General features: G+C 42.4%; 2 long non-coding RNA genes across 2 annotated transcripts in view; one reads left to right on the top strand and one right to left on the bottom strand.

Annotated features, from left to right (window-relative positions):
- The window catches only part of LOC139436487 (uncharacterized), a 26,711-nt gene extending 26,389 nt beyond the window's left edge, over positions 1 to 322 (bottom strand). The window contains exon 1 of the long non-coding RNA XR_011645748.1: positions 253 to 322. This is a non-coding gene — a long non-coding RNA (uncharacterized lncRNA). The remainder of the gene's footprint in view (positions 1 to 252) is intronic.
- On the top strand, positions 30 to 21,091 carry LOC105747362 (uncharacterized). The gene is made up of 4 exons (XR_001119427.3): positions 30 to 460; positions 794 to 868; positions 15,045 to 15,221; positions 20,899 to 21,091. It is a non-coding gene; the product is annotated as an uncharacterized lncRNA (long non-coding RNA).

Raw genomic sequence — 21,091 nt, 5'->3', positions numbered from 1 at the left:
ACAGGAAAGTTAACCAGAAGGAACTTAGCAGTAAGAGGATGGGGCACAGAGAAGTGAGCAGGGCTAGAAGCATCGATCTGGCCATTGAATAACACTATAATTAAAACAACACTAAACTAACAAAGAGGAGAAAACTATGCAAATAAAATCAGTGTGTATACTCACATTTGCTGATTTGAGAGAAACAGCTAAAGAAAGACAATGTGAGAGATCAGAGAGTTAAGGAAAACACCAATGAGGGAGAGTACTTACTTACAAGGAAGCCAACTTGATGAAGTGTTGCCAAAAGAATAGAACATGGTCAGTGGTTTAAAAGCTTCACAGAGGTCAAAGGCTGTTGACTTAGAAAGGACCTTTGGACCTACCTGTCAGGAAGACCCATGAGCTGTTTAACAGAGTACTGAGCTGAAGGAGCCAAACTACATTTGGAAAATGAAGAAGCAGATGCAACTTAAATGGGGTAAGTGGGGTACCTTGCTTGGGGGTAACCCCAAGAGATGGGGAGGTGGTTCGATGTCAGGCTGGTAGGAGACTTGTCTTGGGAGAGGAGATGGCTGAATGTTTATGAACTCAGTGGCAGGAGCAAGTTAGTTAGGTGAGATTGGATATGAAGCAACATCCTTGAGAAAACAAAGTCAGGGAGGCTCATGTGTGTAGAGGTACATGTGTGTGAGTGTGGGGATTGTGTGTGTGAGAGAGAGAGAGGGAAAGAGAAAGGTCACAAGGCCATGGGATGGAGATGGACTGGGGCTCCTAACTTCGGACTCCTGTAGTCTGCTCTTTCTACCTACAGCTCTGCACTAGACTTCTCTAGAGACATTCATCTATTCATCCAACAAATATTTAATGAGCACCTGCTACATGTCAGGTAAGTGGCTACACACAGGGACAATAGCAACTCCTGAGGGGATAGTTGCAGAGTGGGGATTGGGGTTTTAACACTGTCCCCCCATAATCTCCATCAACACCCCAGGTCACTCCAGATATGTATTTGTTAGAACATTGTGCTTGCTATGAAGCAGCTTCAAAACAAGTCCCTTACCCAGAAAACCACCTTTCAAGAGGTTGCAGTCCAGATCTCCTCCTATAGAGAAATCGTGGGGCTGCCACTATACTAGGATAGAGAGAGAACACACAGACCCTGATGCAAGCAGCTCCAAGTCAAGGGAAGGAGACAGACAGTTCTGTTGACAGTAACAACACTGTGTAGAATATGATAAGAGGGGTATTTTAATTTACTTTCCTGTTGAAAGCAGATACCATAAAACGGTTTGGCTTATAACAATGGAAGGTTTTTAGCTTATAAGCTTACAGTTTTGAGGCTATGAAAATGTCCACATCAAGGCATCATTTGCTTTCTTCCCAAGCCTGGCTGCAGGTGATCCTGGACTCCTCTGTCACATGGCAAGGCACATGGCAGCATCTGCTGGTCTCTACCTTCTCTTCTGGGCTTCATTCATTTTAGCTGCTTGCTTCTGCGACTTTCTCTTTTTCTGTCTGTATTCATCCTGTTTATAAAGGACTCCAGGAAGAGGATTAATACTCATCCTGCATGAGGTGGGTCACTTCTTAAGTTAAATTCTACTTACGATGTGTCCATCCCACAGGAATGGATTAACTTTAAGAACCTCTTTCTGGGGGTACATACAGCTTCAAATCACTATTCGGAGGGATACTCAGTGTGCTATAAAGGTGTACCTGAGAGGCATAAAATTTGTTTGGAGGTACAAGGAATGTTTCTCAGAGGGAGTGACAATGTCCAGAACCTTAAAAGACAAACACAATTTACCCAGGCAGAGGAGAGAGGGATTTACAAAGAGCACCAATAGCATGTACACACTGAGCAAGGCAGGAAGGCAAACATGAGTAAGACTGTTCAGGAAAATACAATCCATCTGGTGTACCTAGAGCAAGACATAAAGAACACCGCAAGACCCTGAGACTAAGCTAAAGGGTCTGAACTTCATTCTAATGGCCATTGGAGGCCCTTAAGGTATTAAAAAAGACAACTCTGGCCATCAGCGTGGTGGATGGGGAAGGAAACCTGTGCTCTTAGAAACTGGCACAAGGGTAGAGTAAATTCTCTAGGCAGGAGGTTGGGGCACTGAAGGTCCCCAAAAGAGACAATGACAGTAGACATGGAATGGTGGGACAGATTCTAGAGTAGAAATCTTAACTGAGCTTGAGGTGAAAACACCTGAAAGTGTGTGCAAATTATGCATGGATGTGCAAACATGATTTTTGTCCTGGAGAGAGTTTTAATAGATTCTCCAAAGAGTCTGACAGATAAAGTTTAGTAACTATTCTGGAGATGCTCCGGTGGTCAGGACTTGGCTTTGTGTTGGATAGTGATGATTGGGAAGAAGACAGCATTTATTCCCAAGCTGTTGACTTCTCCCAAGTAGGGTATCTAAGAGAAGGAGCAGTTTTGAGACATGTTGCTTTTAAGGAATCTGCAAGACATTGAAGAGGAAGCATCATGAGTCACTCCCACACAAACACACAAACCCCGGATGCACGCACGCATTCACCTGTCGGCACGTCTTTAGGAGGCTGCGCCTGTTCTTTAATTGTGTTCATTGCTCAAGCACTGAATGGAGTTATTTCAGTGCAATCTTGAGAAAGGCTTGCCATTTCTGTTTTCCTTGCATATCTCACTTCAGTTTCATTCAGGCTCTGATCCTCTGCATAGTGAGAATTTGATACACTCTGCTCTGGTCAGGATTTGAGACCCCAACCCAGGAAATGAGCTACAGTCTTACCGCAGGCAAGTACAGAACGGTTTCCTGAGCTGCCTAAGACGGGCTGTTTCACAAATTCCAAAAGGTGGCTGGCAGCAGAAACAAAGGAAGCAGCAAGCAAGTGGAAAGGAAAGCGAACGGCTCTCCCTCTCCTGAATGCTCCTTTAAGGCTGGTCCCGAACAATTGCTTTCCAGTCACTGCGAATCCCTCCGTGGTTTCCCAAAACTGCAAATTAAAAACAACAGCCTGCCAATCAAAGGCAATGTTTTTCAGCACAGAAAGAGTAATGCTACTGTAGGGGGGTGGATAAAAGGGCTTTTGAGTACCTGAGAAGCTGCTCACACACAAAAGCACCTCTATGTCTTTAAACAGGAACACCTATAAGTTTCCCAAGGTTTCATAACCTGAATACCACTTGTAGTGATGTGGTTTGGAAATTAACCTTCGCTTTTCTTCCCACTGCTGTTTTACATATTAATTAAAGTGTTTTCCTCAGATCAGGAATGCCTGTAGGCTAGCTTGGTTCTGCAAAGGCAGTTCCATTTCCCTCCTGCTTCCCACCACAGCCCCCGTTGTTCTGCATAGTTCAATGATTAAAACTTTCCCAAGTCTGCTGTCGACCCACTCTCCTCTCTTAACTGGCATCGTTACACAGAACACACACTTCAAGCTGGTCTTTAAGAAGCAATCTCTTTTTCTCCCCCAAAGAAGGATTATGCAGAGCTAATTTCGAGGGGCTGTCTGGTAGAAGAAATTATTGCGAAGATGTCCAAGCGTGCTCCAACTGTAGTTACCTCATTCATGAAACAGAGAAAGAAACAGTCTCATGAAAATGCTTGGAAAACATGTGAAAATAACTCACATTTTATGAATGAGTTGGTTTGTGTAAATTCATTTATTTATGGGAACTGTTTGTATCTGAAAGCTTGAAGGCAACAGAAGATCTGTCCACTGAATGTGGACAGATCTCAGTCTGAAACTTTGCATCTCATAAAGTTGAAGATTCATAGTGGTGCTCCAAATGTGCAATAACTCCAGTATCATTTTCAGTTAGATACCTATGGTTAATTTATCTGTGATCCAAGATAATAAAATCCTGTCAGTTACTTCCTCAGGTGTACTTTAGCCCTTTCAAGTTTGAATTATATAATAATTTTTACTGCATCCATGAGCTTCTTGGATTATGTTTAATGAACATGTTTGTGATTATAAGGAACCCTTTGCTTTCAAGTGTAAGATGATTTAAATTATAAAGACGCAAGATGTAGGGACTGTTGGTAATCAGTAATGAGGGCAAATTAAGTTTATATACCACAGGGCAGATTATTCCAGAATGTATGTAACAGGTTGGAAATAGATACCCCATAGGTAAAGTCAGCTGATTTACTGCATATAAAATAAACTACTTTCTGTATGTTCCTTCTTAACATTTATTTGTAAAATCCAAAAGTGGTTAATGAGGGTCAAAAGTAATAATAATGAGAGTTGAGGGGTGCCATAGCGAGGTGGCCTCCTAACACAGATCACTGTATCATCAGGAATGCCCCAATAATTGACTTAATCCTTCTCAGTTCCTTGTGTCCATTATTCTTTGTAACCCTCCTTTTTATCATGGGTGTGGCAGACAATGGAAGAAAACTATTTTAATTAATAAGGAAATTTAGTAGCTCATATATCTGTATACCCAGAGATAGGGCCAGCCATGATTACAGGAGCCAGGAGTTCAGATATCTTCAAAGTCTCAGGTTCTTTCCATCTTTTTGTTCTTTCATCCACAACATTAGCTGCATCCCCAGGCCAATCCTCTTGTAGTCTTAGGCTGACTGCCAGTAGCAATCAGGCTGCATGGGAATTTACATCTACAGAGTGAGTTGCTTCCAAAAGATTTTTCAGCAAGGCTAAGAAAACCTTTCCCATGAGCCCCAGCAAATCTGTCCTCACATGCCATTGTAGCATTCTTGAACTGGTAACTAGAAAGGAGGGTGACCTGAGTTGTACAACTCTTGGAGCTGGTGGGGGAATCACGTCAGGAATGTCATCACAGGGATTTCTGTACTGAAAAGGAAGAGGACTCAGTTACATGTGAGGCCTAGTCCATCTCCAAGTTTCTATAATGCTGGACCTATTTGAAAATAGATGTCCTACTTTTCTCATGTCAAAGGAGTCACAAAGCATTTATTGAGTGCCTATATATGCTAGGCACTTAGGCACTGTTCTAGGGTCTGGATAGCCAGGTGTGAATAAAGTAGACATAACTGACCCATGTCACTTTCTGTATGAAACATAGAAAATAAACAAGATAAATAAAACATAGTATTTTAAAGAGAGACAAATACTGAATAGAAATAACAAAACAGGAAGGAGTATATTGTGGCAATAGTTGGAGTTTTGACTTTAATTAAGTGGCCAGGGAACCATCTTAGTATCCATCCCTCCCCCACCCCACCCCTGAAAATACTAGTCATGAGTCAAAGATTTTCAGACAAGAGGTTTATTTGGAAGACAATTCCACAAAGCAAAGTGAGGAAGTGAAGGAAGTTAGAAAAGAAAGAATAAAAGCCAGTGAAAGATGTATTAATGAATGAGTTACTGCTGCCAGCCATTGGGCCTCACCTTCACTGGGGGCCCTCTGAGTGACTGTGTAGAACGTGCTTCCGAGTTATCTTCCTGAAGGATGAGAAGCTAGAGCACTGATTCTCTGACACTTCTGGCCTCCATGTCCAAGAATGTCCCAGACAGATAGACAAGGGGGCTTGAGGTACAGAGTCATCAAGTGTATATAGCACTATTCATTGAAACTCCAAGTGACCTGTGGTGAGCTAAGGGGATATGGGTAGGGTATTAAAAGCATCTGCTACAGTGACTTTGGACTTTTGAACAAGGAGCTCCTGATAGTTTGAAGTTCTTTTTTGAATCCCAAAAGATTATGTTCTTAGACTAATCAATTCCTGTGGGTGTGGTACCCTTTGATTGCATTAGATTCACTTTAAATTGGTCAGATTGCTTTTGATTGGACTATGTCAGTGAGAAGTGAATCTGGTTGAGTCTCTGCCCTCTTGCTGGGTCTTAAATAAATGGAGACACAGGGAGAGAGAGAGATGCAGAGATAAAGGAACCTGCTATTTTGATTCTCTCATGTGAGAGAAGAGAACTCCAGTATCACCTACAGCGCAGCTCAAAGAGAGAAGCCCTAGAGTCTGAGAGACGTCCTGCAGTCTAGAACCAACAGAGGACAGACAGACAGGAAGAGACCTCCAAGGGGTCAGGCCCACAGGGTAGCTCAAGGCTGAGCATAACAGCCCTGCCATAAGCCTGGTCACCACGTGAAAGGATGCCAGGTCACCAGTAGCTGACTTTCGTGAGAAAGCATCTCTGATCCTGCTTTGATTTGGACATTTCATGGCCTCAAGAACTGTAAACTTTTTCCTCTAATAAGCGAAGACAGGTGGCCCGCCACGTAATTACAGGGGAAGGCAGTAGAAGCAACTAAAACAGTAGTTTCAAGGGCATGTGGTGGGCTGTGGAGGTGTGTGTCACACTAACAGTGAGGAGGCTGGTGCTTCCAAACGCCCATATGCATGAGTGAATTTAGGAGGTAGGGGGTAGGGGAGTTGGGAGGAGACCAGAACTGAACAGTCATTGGAAAACAAACTCTAAAAGTTCTTGAGTTGCAGTAAGGCTTTTACTCTTAGTGAAGTTGTGACAAAATGGACATATGTTTTTAACAGGATCATAGTGGCTTCTTAATTAAGAATAAACCAAATGGGGGCAAGGGCAAAAGTAGGCAGACAGGAAGAAAAGAAGCTGTTGTCAAAATCCAAGCAAAAGAAGAAGACTTGGGCCAGAGTGGTGGCATGGCAGTGATGAGGAGGCTTAAACTTTGCATATATTTGAAGGTAGTGTCTACAGGATTTACTGATACACTGAAAATGAAAAATATTTCCAACTCTTTTGGCATAACCATATAAGAAGAATGGAATTGACATAAAACTAGATTGGGAAGGCAGTGGAAATAGCAAGTTTCTATTGTTTCATTCTGGAGAAATCTCAGTTTTGGATATGTTAAACTTCAAATGCTTATTAGACATCAAGTAGATAAACCAAGGAGGAAGCTGTTGGATATTCATATCTGGGGACATAAAATGGAATATAGACAGCATTTACTGCCATGAGACTATATGAGAGCACCATGGTGGTAGGGTAGACAGGCAACAAACATGTCTCAGGCCTGAGGCTAAAACAGGGTAATGTTTAGTGGTTTGGTCAATAAAGGAACAAGAGAAACAGATAAGAAAGAGCAGGCAGATATGAAGAAGAAAAACTGAGTGGGATGTCCTGGAAACCAAGTAAAAAAGTGTTTTAAGAAGAAAAGAAAGATCAAGGGTGTCAAATCCACAGGATTGGAACATTTTCAGAGAGAGAGAGAGAGAGAAAGTGAGATAAAGAGGTGGAAAAGAAAGAGGGAAGGAGGGAGGAAGGAAGGAAGGAAAGAAGGAGGGAGGGAGGGAGGGAAAAAAAGGGGAGGAGCAGAGTTTGAACTTTTAATATGGTATAAGAATAGGAGGGAAGCGGACTTGGCCCAATGGATAGGGCATCCACCTACCATATGGGAGGTCTGCGGTTCAAACCCCGGGCCTCCTTGACCCATGTGGAGCTGGCCCATGAGCAGTGCTGATGTGTGCAAGGAGTGCCCTGCCACGCAGGGGTGTCCCCTCTGTAGGGGAGCCCCACGTGCAAGAAGTGCACCCCGTAAGGAGAGCCGCGCAGCATGAAAGAAAGTGCAGTCTGCCCAAGAATGGCACCACACACACAGAGAGCTGACACAACAAGATGACGCAACAAAAAGAAACACAGGTTCCCGGTGCAGCTGATAAAGATAGAAGCGGTCACAGAAGAACACAGTGAATGGACACAGAGCAGACAACTGGGGGGGGAAGGGGAGAGAAATAAATAAATAAATAAATCTTAAAAAAAAAAAAAAGAATAGGAAACATCCAATTTACTAGAGTGAAGAAATCTTTTTGTGTTTGTTGGCTGGTAGGGTAAAGAGTGTGAATTTAGGGAATGTCCTTTTCAGTTAAGACAATTGGATTTGGGGAAAAAAAGTAGACTATATTGACACTGACTCAAACTGTTATTTTATTCCTTGTAATCTTTCCACATATCTTTCTTTAAAGTGTAAATATGCATATTACAAATTTTGACATAATTTTCAATGAATGGGGAATTCAGGGAGAATTTCTTATAATGCCAATATCAATTGGTTAGATCTTCTAAAGAAACATGTAAGATTCCTATTATGAAAAGGTTCACTAAATCCAAGAGGCAAAGAAATGAGGATACACACTTAGGATATATTTGCCAGAGTTATACATAATCATATCTTTCAAGAACGGACCTGCCAAAATACACAGAGCAGAGTAGAGCTGGTTACCCAAACTGGCCACAAAAGTCATTTGTCAAAATCCCAAAGTAGTTCTCTACAGAACTGACTTTTCCTATCAATCCATGATTCTACAAATAAGTGGTTTAGAAGACCCAACCATTCACATTCAATGGCACTGGCATAAAAACTTTCATCAGTAAGAGGCTAACACTGCATAAGATTTAAATTTTCCTAAGGCTATTTGCTTCTTAGCAACCACATGGCATATACCTCTACAGTCTAGTTTCGTGTATGTGTGTGAGTATATTTTCATATTTTAAAAAGGATTATCCCTGAGCTATAAAACCATAGTTGCAACCATATTCTTATCATCATACCTGATTATTTTGATTCAATTTTCTAAATATTTACATCAAGGAGAATAGAGGTTCATGTTATGCTGGACAGTCATTCATTCCTACTTTTAAATATCATTTAAGTTAGGGATAAAATAGGTACCCTAATACAGAGGCAAATATTATGAGCAACAAAAAACTGTTACAGGTCCATCATGTTTTTAAAGGGATGGGGGAAATCTTCAAGGAGGAGATGCCAATGAAGAAAGGCTTTTGAGGCTAGAAAGCTTTTATCAAGCAGAGCTAGGAGAAAAAAGAAAGTAGGGTGCATGAAGATATGTAGGGTGACTCCTGCCACTGGCTACTAGAACACAATGAGTATGCTGATGAGCAATCAGAAAAACCTGGAAGTTTAGGCTCATATTGGCCTAGAACACTTAGCTATAGATTTTAGACTTGATTCAGCAAGAATGGGAACTATTAAAGTTTTTCGAGGAGAGAAGTGACATAATCCAAGCTGAACATCAAAACGATTCATCTGGTAATGCCACAGAGGTGGACTGAATGGGAGATATATTGGAGACAGGAAGTCCAGACAGGCGGTTATTACAGCCCAGATGAGAAGTAGTGAGTAATAAATAATGTCTTATCAGTGGGAAAGGCAAGGAATGGTGATACAAGTGACATTTCAAAGACAGAAATTGATTTGATGTGGGGAGGGGAGAGGGGGGTTGTCAGAAATAAGAGGCCAACTCTAAGTTTTAGCCCCAGTGACTCAGAGAAAATGGTCTGGAGGTAGAATTGGATGGAATTGGTTTTCAGGGAAGACAATGATCCAATTTTGGAGTAGTTGAATTTAAGATGCCATTAGAAAAACCAAATTAAGGTATCCTGCAGGCATTCTAAGCGCAAGATTGTGGCTTCTGGGATTTTAGAGGCAACTACAGAGAGATGAAAGCAGAGGCCATGGAAAGGAGATCACAGAGGAAGAAAGTGGAGAAACCAGAAGGTTGATGATGGAACTCAGTGGTTGATAAGGTTTCAGGAACAGAGGAAGAGAAGGAGCAGTCAATGCAGTAGCAGAAGAAAGAGGTTAGTTCAGAAACACAGAAGCCAAAGAAAGAAAGGGGCAGGATTGTGCACAGGTTTGGAATCATACAAACATGGGTTTAAGCCCTCATTCTGCTCTTTGGAGGCCATGTGCCCTTGGAAAATTTATCTAACCCCTCCCTGTCCATCTGTCCCCGATTTTAAATGAGGGCTATTATGAGGATGAAATGAGATGAAGGTGTTTGGTACAAGGTCAGATGTACAATAAGCACTCAAAGAAAGGTAACTGTGGCCTTTATTAAGTAGGGATGAGTCAACGGAGGGAACTGCTGTGGAAAAATGGTCAAGGTTGTCGTTTTGATGACTAGAAGGTTGTCAAAAAAAACATTTCACAGGATGGCAGTGATGGAAGCCGATTGCAAAGGGCAGGGGTAGGAGTGAATCACCAGGGAGGAAATAGATGGCTATTTTCTTTCTTCCCTTCTCTACCTAGAAAAGCTTGTGGGTTTTCCATGTTGTAGCTTAAATGTTATCCCTTTAGAGTTTTTGCTGACTCTTCCAAACAGAACCAGTGTCTCCAACCTCTGGTGTCTCCACAGGTCTTTGTTCTTTACATTAAGCCCTGATGCCATAATCCACAAATTTAATTTCTCACATGCTTGTTTTCTACCAACCCACCTACCACCGATTAAACTAAGAGTGGCTCAAGACAGGAATTATTTCCTTGCCCTCAAGTTCCTGCCATATACCCTAAATAAATACTTGTTGAAAAGGTGTTGACTCTATGGATGAAGCAGAATGAAGTTAGGATGTATGGACAAGCAGGGAGATTTTGAAGAGAGGAGGAGGAGGAGAAAGAAGGAATCCTCTGCTTGGTTAATCCAGTCTTCTGGAAAGAAGATTCACCCATATAAAACCAATGAGAACAAGTGTTGGTGCTGGGTAATGAGGCCAGGGCAGATAGAGGGAAAATCCTTTGTAATGAATATCCTGGGGTGTCAGTAAAAGAGAAAAAAATAACCAAGCATCAATAAGACCTAAAAGAAGACAAGAAATTATAGATTTGATTCAGGGTATCACCTGCAACCCAAGGTCAGGAATGTGCCTGACCATATAATAGCATCTCAGGCCAAGGATTTGAAATCTGCCAGGCTTTTCATTGCTGACCTCTTGACTCTACTTATGCCTGCACATCTGCTCCAGGATAAATGTGGCTAGAAAGGCATGTGAAACCATGGAAGGGTGATGGGCTGGTAGACTAGAAAAGAGGTGAAGGACTAGAGGTAAGCATTAACGGGGCACGTTCCTAGTTTTATCTATTTTCACAACGATGCTGCAAATTGGAAAACCCGAACCCCCATGGCTGACGACAATAACATTTACTTTTGCTAATGAGTCTGTGAGTTAGCTGGATGACTTCTGATCGTGACTGGGGTCTCTCCCATGGTTGGAACAACAGAACTGATTGAAGTCTGTTCCACATGGTCTTCCCATCATCCAGCAGGCTAGCCTGGCTTGTTACAAGGGGAGGACAGGATACCAGAAGAGCAAGCAAGAGCGTGTGAGGCTTCTGGGAACTAGCCTTGGAACTGACACCCCATCGCTTCCACAACATTCTACAGGCACAATGCCAGCCAGATTCAAAGAGAGGAGAACTAGACTCTACTTCTTGATGGGGATGAACAGCAGAATCATGTTACCCAGAGGTGCCGATACAGGGAGGGGCGGGAAAGGGGGATAAATGGGACCATTTCTGCAACCCACCACCAGAGGAAGTTTGAGGAAGTGGGAGCAGACAAAATCCAGGAGCTTTGTGATCCAGCAGGAGAACTTCAGAATTTGAAATCTAAGAGATGTGTCACTTTCAACTCCTGATCGGGACTCGTGTGTGGCTCTACCTGTAGCTAGTTGTGACTATACTCTGTAGGGGAGAATGGAATGTAGTAAATTAAGCAGAAGATCTTATATTGTTTACTTAATTGCTTATCACTCATAAAATTAATGAATTTCATAAAGGACCTGTTCCTGATACCAGGAGTAAGTATTAATATACTGAAGAATCTAATTCAATTGCTTATGGGATAATTCATGTGTAAGGAAAGTGAGGATCAGATAGGTAAAATAATTGGCTGATTGTTACTCAGGGGAAGAATCTGTTTTCTGTTTAATACACCCTATCCCCTTTTTACTCTTGATTAATTAGTCTTTTCTAACTGAAAAAAAAAAGAGAAGAAAATGATTGAAGACATGGTAACATTAAGTTGCATCATAATTTTTAATTAATCCATCTCCCCCCCTAAAGTATTGTGAGGTATTATGTTGTATGGGATAGATTACCTCATAATACAAGGAATAAAATTCTATACAAACTTCTTAAGACCATGGCTTGGGAAAGTAACCCCAAGAATATGTTCTATTATCTTATCATCATCCTAGTTTATTTCAACCCCAACTTCTTCTATGACAATTAACTCCTTAATTTATTCCAAATCTATTTAGGTTTCAGCATTCAAGAACATCTTCGGTAAAAGAGGACACTTATTTTTTTTAATTCTCAATCAGCTTGTCAGTGTTCCTTCTGTCAAGAACAAATGATGATTCTACCCCCAAACTGCATGATGGAACTGGGCTAAGAAAAGCCTCAGACCACAGAACACTGGTGCATGAAGAAGATAGCCAAGGCAAGAGGAAGTGGCTCAAAAGCAAGTTTCCAGAATGAGCAAGTACTATGGGAAGTAACTAGTGGACAAATGATTTGACTAGGAAACATCTGCAGCAGCAAGTAGAAGTGATCAGCAAGTCATTTTCGAGTGTGCTGGAATTGTATTTACAGGCACTCACATTTTAAAGAAAAAAAGGAAAACACAATCAAAAGATCCTATTCTTGTGCATTGATAATATCAATTCATATATTAATTGTATTTTAAACTTTTCAGGTCTGGAGATATTCAGATAATGCATTTTTAGTGACAATGAATGGGGCAAACATTAATTATCCAGTGACAATTGCATAATCGTTTTTCTCCTTTTCCAGTTTCAATCGCCCCCATAACTCCAAAATTTATTGATACATAGCCCTGGTAACTACTAGTATGACAAATGTCAATCATTTTTTGACCATTAAAAAGAGAATGGGCCCTGGCACTGAGGGATTGCTACCAAGCACCAGCTGATGATGTAACTACAAAAAGACCATAAACAAAGAGGTCAACTCAGACCAGCAGAATATCTCAGTCTACATGTAATATCAGGTGTTAAAAACTGCATTTTGACCTTCAATAAAAGGGGGAAATGGAAAGGACAAATGAGTTTATATGGCTATGAGTCTCCAAAAAAGAGCCAGGAGGTCATCAGGGGGTGATGCTTATGCATGCCTCAGCAGGGTACCAGAGACAGCCAAGGTAGATGGAAACCCAGGTGATGGTTCTCCTGAGGGCAGCAGCAACCCACAGGTTCTTTGGTCAAGGCAGATGGCTCTGGATTTCAGGGCCATGTCAGTTGGCCCTACTTTGGGGTTTGTGTTCCTGAGTGTGATGGAGTTGGACTCAGATATAACCTTTCTACACGTGCCTCTTCTGTTACTTTTACTGGACCTGTGGTTGGCATTTCAGTTGGTGTGTATACACAGGAGACTTGAATCTCTGAACCGTCCATATGATGGCCAGGCCTTGGGCCTCAGCAGGCTTGCAGCTCCTACCCTCTGGTTTCTTGGACTTACCCTGGCCAGCTGACAGGGAGGTGAAGAGGGTCAACCACCACACCAGGGAGCCAAGAGTGCCTACAGCTGCAAGCAGGAGAATTGCATCCGTCAGCCATGTGGAATCTAAACCCTCTCTTGATGTAGAGGGGGACTGGACATAGCCATCCCAGGTCCACAAGATGGAGGATAGAGTATGGATTAGAGTGGACTTACTGGGGAACTATTGTGATTAGTAAGGGAGGAAATTGTGGTAGTGATGTGGAGAGGGTGGCCACAATGTCTCCTGATGGTCGGGAGAGGGAAGAAGAGAGATGGTGTGGGGGCATTTTCAGGATTTGGAGTTGTCCCAGGTGGTATTGCAGGGATGGATGCTGGACGTTATGTGTCCTGCCCTGGCCCACTGGGTGGACTGGGGGAGAGTGTGGACTACAATGTGGACCACTGTCCATGTGCTGCAGCGATTCTCCAGAATGTATTCACCAGGTGCAGTGGATGTGCCACAATGATGGAAGAGTTTGTTGATGTGGGAGGGATGGCACGGGTGGGTGTGGGGTATATGGTGACCTCATATTTTTTTAATGTAACATTTAAAAGAAAATAAAGAAAAAAATTCTATTAAAAAAAAAGAGAATGGAGTTTGTTTCAAATGTTCAGGAAAGCCACTGAAGAATACTAAGATCTAATTTATGGTACATGATTTTCACTCAGCTGTACAGAGAATGGGATGGAGGGGAAAGAATGGAAACAAGGAGACTATCTTGCACAAGCAAGTGATATAGTAACTTGAACTATGAGGTGAAGTGGTAAGTACTTGAATTAGGGTGTGGTGAAGGCAACAGGATTTTCTGGAGGATTGAATGTGGGGTTTGAGATGGAGAGAAGATCCCAAGATGGCTGCTAGTTTTCTAGCCTGAACATCTGGCTAGATGGCGGTGCTGTTTACTGAGATGGGAATGACTGGCAAAGAGCAGCTTGGTAGTGTGTTGAAATGTGCCACCAAAAGGTCTTTGTTTTTTTTTAAAATCATGTTGATTTTGAGACCTATATTGGAGACATAGTGATGATGTTAAGTCGATTTGAGAGGCATCAGCATACAGATGGTGTTTGAGATCATAGGATGTTGTGAGCCCCCAGATTATGTGTTTCTGAGGGGAAAACAGTGAGGAGAATAAATGAATGGGGAGTTCAGGAGGAAAAGCAGATCTAGGCAAGAACAGGATTTATATTTTGATAAGTTGAGCATGTGGTGCCTGTAGTATATTCCCAAGAATTGTCCAGCAGGCAATTTGGTTTTGTGAGGTTGAAACTCATGGGAAGTCAGAGTTGAAGATATAGAGTTTGGAGTTGAAGTAATAAGAGTGGATGAGATCATCCAGGGAAGGAATATAGAGTGAGAAGAACAGTAGGACAAAGTAAGAACACTGATATTTATAGAACAGGGAGCGGGGAAAACGTGCTGATGAAAGAAACTTGTGTTGCAAAAACTTTAATCAAGAGGTAATAGGTTTTTTACATCTGGATTGGCTTGACTGCCCTTTTTTACCAAGGTTGAAAATAAGTAGAGTTTGATCACTTATTTTGACAGGTAAATTGACAGAAAAAAGAAGGAAAGTCATACAGGAGTCACAAGGGAGTAGGACCACAGAGGTCAGCAGGGAAAAGAAACTATCACCATGATTTTTACATGACTTCTAGTTATTTCCTCCCAAACGCCAGAAAGCAGATCTTTCATGGTCCTCTGTGACACGTGGGTGACCTAAAGAGATGCATAGGGAAGAGGCATTCATTGTGATGCTTCCAAAACCCAAGAGGCTCTTCTCTTGTTTCGTAGTGATGTCACAGATCGCATTTCAGCAGCACCTTGCCTTTGGTGGGGCAAATAAATGATTCATGCCAGGAAGATGCTGCCTGCACCCTCCCTTGGAGGACCCTTAATGGAAGCTGAGGCCATCGGCACTTCAGAGCGATGCTCAGAATAAATAACTGATTGCAGTTACCTGGTTACCAGGTAGGTTACCACTTCCTACCAGAAAGATATGAGTGACTCTTTCTGGTTCACCTATGGTTCATGAGCCCTATTATTATGCAAGCTGGGTAAGTCAGGGTTTGAGAAAGAATAGAATAAGAGGAAGGACACTTTCAAGAGTTAGCTCTTCTTCCCCATATGCTTCTCCCACTCCCTTCTGCTCAGAGGGATCTGAGGACCTGCAGTGTCAGCATCGCCAGGGAGCCTGTCCAGAAAGTAGCATCTCAACCCCACCCCCAACACCTGAATCACAATCTGCATTTGAACAGGATTCCAGGGATCGACATACACATTAAAGTTTGAGAAGCTCTATTATTTGTTATTAAATAACACTTCCCACAAGTTTCTCCAGATTCCAAAGAAATTAAATAACATGCTGAAATGTCCGCACCTTTCAGGAAAGGACCCATTTCAATTACTTCGGGTGTATAACACAATATAAAAGTAGCACAAGAGGGTGTTTATGGCCATCTGAGTGACTGGTGTAGTTCTAATAACTACTTGACATAGTTCTTCATTCTTGATATAAAGTAACTTCCTGCACATGTATGATTTTACTGATACAATAAAAATCCAAGAGATATTATTCTCATACTTCCAGAAGAATAAAGAAAGTAAATCTCAGCAATATTAACCATTTGCCCAATGTCATGCAAGACTTGAAAGAGGACTTGAGCCAGGGCTTTCTGAACTTATATTCTACGCTCTTTTGATAATTACATGCAACTTTCATGTGCCAGAGGCTGAGAGTATATTCTATTGTTTTCCACTATCTACTAGATTTTTACTTATATGACTTTAGTTCAGTTATTTCCATGTATTAGTCTAAACTACTATTTCACAAATAGAAATTAAAAATTATTATTTTAGAGAAAAAAGGCACAAAAAATGATTGCAATCTCTATTTTTAATTTATTTACAAGTGCATTTCCATGCTGTTCGATAATTAAGTCTCACCTTTCTATCTGACCTTCAATGCAAAGCAAATATGATTGCAAGGTTGTCTTTTCCCCTTCCTCGAGATAACAGCTTATAAGGCAACTTAATTCAATACTGGAACATACAGAATGGAAAAGGATGTGTGAAACCTCCTTTCCTGTGTGAACTTATTCTTAAACAATCAAATGAAAGTGACTGTCAGCCTTTGCAATATGCTAACCATCTGGCCTCTGAATCCTGCTTGAGTCACCAAATAAATAGCCACAGGTTGTTTTAAACACGCTGCACCCTGCACAAGCTGTTTTGCTCTACTACTCACTGCCCTTTGGTACACATACTTACTCCCCGGGTTGAGCATATTTTCAGCCACACCTGGATGCCTCTAGGTAATTAGGGGAAAACTTTTAGTGGAAGTGAAGCAACATACCTTGGAATAATCAGAATGTATATGCTGGGGAAAGTTTAAGTGGGAAAGGAGGGGGTTACTTTCCTCCTTAATTTAGCAGCTTTGTTTCCCGTTGGAAAAGTATGCAATTGAAAGGAGGTAGAAACCCTAAAAGGGCTCTCAGTGACTGCTTCCTGCTGTATTCAATTAGCCTTCCAGAGGATGCCAGAAGGGAGGCTCAATTACCAGAGCAACTGCAGGATTTAAGAGAACACTGGAGGGCAAACGGCGGGGGTTGCCACCTTGCAAATGTGACGTGAAAAACAAGGTGGGGAGGGACTGCCATGATTGATTGAACTTTATACGAAGTATTATTATTTTAATTGCTGTGAGTGGAGTTATACACACTAGCCTGAACACAGAGTTTTGGAAAATAGACTAACCTTTTGTAATTCTAAGGCGGAAAGTGATAAGGAAGGGAAAAGCACAACTCTCTGAAGTGTCCAAGAGTTGGCATTGCTGTGAATGGACCTCTGCGGGGCCAGTGGCCACTGCCCTTGGAGGATTCCAGAAGAACGAGAGTTTGTGCACTGTCCCCACCCACCCGGGGTGGGCAGGCCTATTGGGCAGCAGTTGCCTGGCGCTGCCGCTGGCAGGAAGTCATTGTTTCAGGCCGAGCATGTGAAAGCAGGAGGCCACGACTGCAAGCCAAGAGCTTCATGTTTTTTTAAAAAATGGACCGGACGGGAGGAAGTATCCTGAGTTCGCTTTTTGAGCAGTAAACAAAATATTGGCTGCCTGCCATTGAGAAGTACACTGAAAGCAAGCAAAAGATCCTCGAAAGCCCAGCAAACCGGCCGATGCAGCCTCTTTCGGATTTGAATGAGGCAACCAAGAGCCAAAGGCTGCTGTGCCACCCACAGGGGCAGGGTATCCTGGCCCCAGTTGCACCCTGGGGGACAGGCTCTGGACAGCTCCCTCAGAACCATCAACACAAAGCCCCCTGGGGTTCTTTTCTTGTGCTTCAGTGGGGAGAGAACAAGGGCAGAAAGAGCCCAGGTTGCGCTTGATGTTTTGAGATAAACCCTAGCCTGGGACAGCTCATTTCAGAGCAGGAGGATAGAAGTGAAGCAAACCAAGGCTGCATCGTCCCACTAGCTCCTCTCCCACTGAAAAGCTGGGAGCTGGCGCAGGTTAAGGTTCTGTTACCACTAAGTGGAGGCTACAGGGCTTTCCTATCAGGAGGGCATTTGGCTCTGTTCTCAGTCAGAGGCTTCGCCTTCTCCATTACAAAGTGTTGAAGAGTTGTATGAACCCACGTAAAATGATGAAAGAGCCTTCCAGGACATACCCTTCATTGTGTGTCTTCTACTGCCTTTGCAGAGTAACTGGGATCTGGTGCTTTTTAGGGGAAACCTGCTCACACTCCCCTCAGCTTCGCAGTTATATGCCAAACCCCTAATCTTACAAAGTTGTCCACATGATGATTTCTGTGCATTTTTGGGGGACATTGCTTATTATTACTGTGTGGTTGAATGATGTGTCGCATAAAAAAAAAAACACCGCTTGAGAGGTGTGCTTTTGTTTAAAACCTCGTTTTTGTTGGAATAGGATATGCCAATCTCTTCTTCTTGGCATTGTCATGTCTGTAAGTGTTCATTTCCGTGTGAGAATAAGGACTGTGTCTTCTGGGTGTTTCTCCATTTCTTTTGGAGAGCATGGACATTTTAGTAGATGTGGCTGATGAGAATAACCAAGATCAAGATAATACCAATACCGATCATTATTTTGGTATATAAAAAAAATAAGTGATGACACGAACAAATACAATAGATGATTACATGAACTGATAAAATTAAGTACTTCAAACATAGTGTGATGGGTCCATCACCTCAAGATCTTGTTAGCACAGGGCCCAAATCATTTTGACTCTGGATTTCAATGAAAGATGTCTGTCTGAGGAGACAGTGATTAAATAATCCATGTGTTATCCTCCAGAGCCAGTGACGAGCTTGGTCACGGCAGAGTACACAGGTGTTGGAGGCGTCGTAGAAAAGCTGATAGGCACCAGGTCCAAGGACAGGGCTTGTGGATGCTCTGAAACCTCCGCTCCTGCAAACTGTCCTTTGATGTGTCAGTAAGAAGAAAATCCATTGCTCTGTCAGCTGTAGTTTCAGCAGGAGTTTTGGGTCATTAGAGAAACCAAGTGCTGAGCTGAAACAGTAATACAGAAGTGGTCTCCCAACAGAATCCTGGTTACCGGGCACTTCACGATTGCCCAGTCCTTCACTTAGAGCCATTCCTGTGTGCGCGGGCCACACCATCTACCACCCCCAGAAGATGTTATCTACACTACCGTCCAGCCAGCTTACGCCCTGCGCTCTCTCATAGACTATACATGCATCCCCAAAGAATAAACCTTTGAAATCAAGGGGAGTTCCTGTGGTTCTTCTTCCTCTTGCCTCCCCTCTCTGTATTAGGTGGAACTGACAGCTTTTAACGATCACGTTTTAATGGCAAAATTTTGCTAGGTTACTTTTATAGTTGGCTTTCATTTAAACATGGGAGTTCTAAAAAGTGAAGTGTAAAAAGTGGAATGGTAGGGCAGGAATAGAGTAATTGGCTACAGTAGGGTGCAGACTGACTTCCTTCTTTATTTTGGAACAGACCTCCTTCCCCTTTTACCAAAAAGCATGCTTCTGCCCCAGGTCCTTTGCACTTGCTGATCTCTAGCTTTGGATGTTCTTCCTCTTAATATCCACACAGCAGCTTCCCTCAGGGCTCTGCTCAAGTGCTGCCTTCTAGAGCCTCCTCTGTCCTCTGTACCCACTCCTGCTCTAGCCCTCACTCTCATTTACTGTCTCACTTGTTTGTATCTCATATTTTGTATTTGTTTACTTTTTATCATCTGTCTCCCACCATGAAGTTCCACGAGCACAGGCACTCGAGTTTCTTCCCCACTATATCTGTAATTCCTAGACAAGCACTAGACATAGAAGAGGTAGACAATAAACACTTGTTGAAGAAATGAATAATGGAGAAAAAAAATGTTGTCAATAAAGTGTGTTTCCAGTAGGCAGGCATCTATTGTGACTTGCCTTCCATATTACTTGAGGGTAAACTGTCATTGCAGCTACAAGTTGGAAGTTTCTTATTTCTTCTTTGGATTGAATTTTCTACTAAGGCATAGGGATTCCTGCAGTGAATTAGTGTTAAAAGAATCACCCCTTGCCTTCAGGGAGCGAGTGACGTACCAGAGCTAAGAATGTCCTATCAGAATTGAGGTTCACATGCAATCTCAGTAATTTTAAATTTATATAGTTTTCCCTGAGAAAGGTGAGGTTTTCACAATGTAAGATTATGAAGTTTTTAATAGCCATATCAATATAGATTTCTTTTTTAAAATTTCTCTCCCTGCTCCCCGTTCCCCTCTTAGCTCTCTGTGTCCACTTCCTGTGTGTTCTTCTGTGTCTGCTTGTATTCTCATCAGGCAGCTCTGGGAACCAATCCTGGAACCTTCTGGAGTGGAAGAGAGGCGATTGCTCTCATGCCACCTCATCTCCCTGTTCTGCTACGTCTTCTTATCTCCTCTGTGTCTCTTGTTGCATCATCTTGCTGCGCCAGCTCTTGGCGTTGGCCAGCACTCCTGTGCAGGGTGGCTTTCCTGCATGGGACGGTATTCCCACACAGGGTGGCACTCTCACACAGGGTGGCACTCCTGCACGGGGCCGCATTCTCATGTGGGCCAGCTTGCCCTCACCAGGAGGCCCTGGGCATTGAATCCTGGACCTCCTATATGGTAGAAAGGAGCCCAATTGGTTGAGCCACATCATCCGTTTCCCTGGATTTCTTATTCAGCATTGCATAGGTCAGATTAATCTCTTGGTGAAGTTAAACCACTATTCTGCTATTACCAATGCTTTTAGGATTCATGCACATGTATCCTGCTTTTGAACCAAGTCCTCAGTTCAGTTCAGCATCACACTGTTTTAGCAGAAAAGGAAACTTGTAAAAAGAAATATTTTAAAATCAAAACATATGATCACTTTAACAAAAAAGTTATAGCTGTTGGTGAAGACAAATTTAGAAATGTGATGTATCAAAGTTTGCTTTTGTCTAGCCAATAACCAATTTCCCCATCCTCCTTAGATTTACGGCCTGATTGTACTGTGATCCCAGTTCAAAGTCCATTTGCCAGCTTCTCTTGCAGCTTGTAGCATGTGTTTAAAGTCCATCGTATAAGATTTAAGCAGAAAGTTCATTTATAAAGTAGCTGACAGCCAGGAGGGGTACCCTTTTTTAGCCTTTCCCTGTTCATCTTTCTTTCTGGTAAAGGGGATGTGATGGCTGGAGTTCCAGAATCTATATTAGACAGCAAGGTGACCTTGAAGATAGAAGACACACATTGAAGAAGGCAAAGCTGCAAGATGGAGAGCACCTGGGTTCCAGGAGACTTCATGAAAACACGATACCAGTCTTTGAGTGACCATAACCAGTCTAGGCTACCTGAGAGCATAAACCTTTATGT

This window comes from Dasypus novemcinctus, chromosome 15 (assembly GCF_030445035.2).
Source record: "Dasypus novemcinctus isolate mDasNov1 chromosome 15, mDasNov1.1.hap2, whole genome shotgun sequence".
Lineage (NCBI taxonomy): Eukaryota > Metazoa > Chordata > Mammalia > Cingulata > Dasypodidae > Dasypus > Dasypus novemcinctus.
The sequence above is the reverse complement of the archived record's forward strand: the minus strand, read 5'-3'. Positions and strand labels throughout refer to the sequence as shown.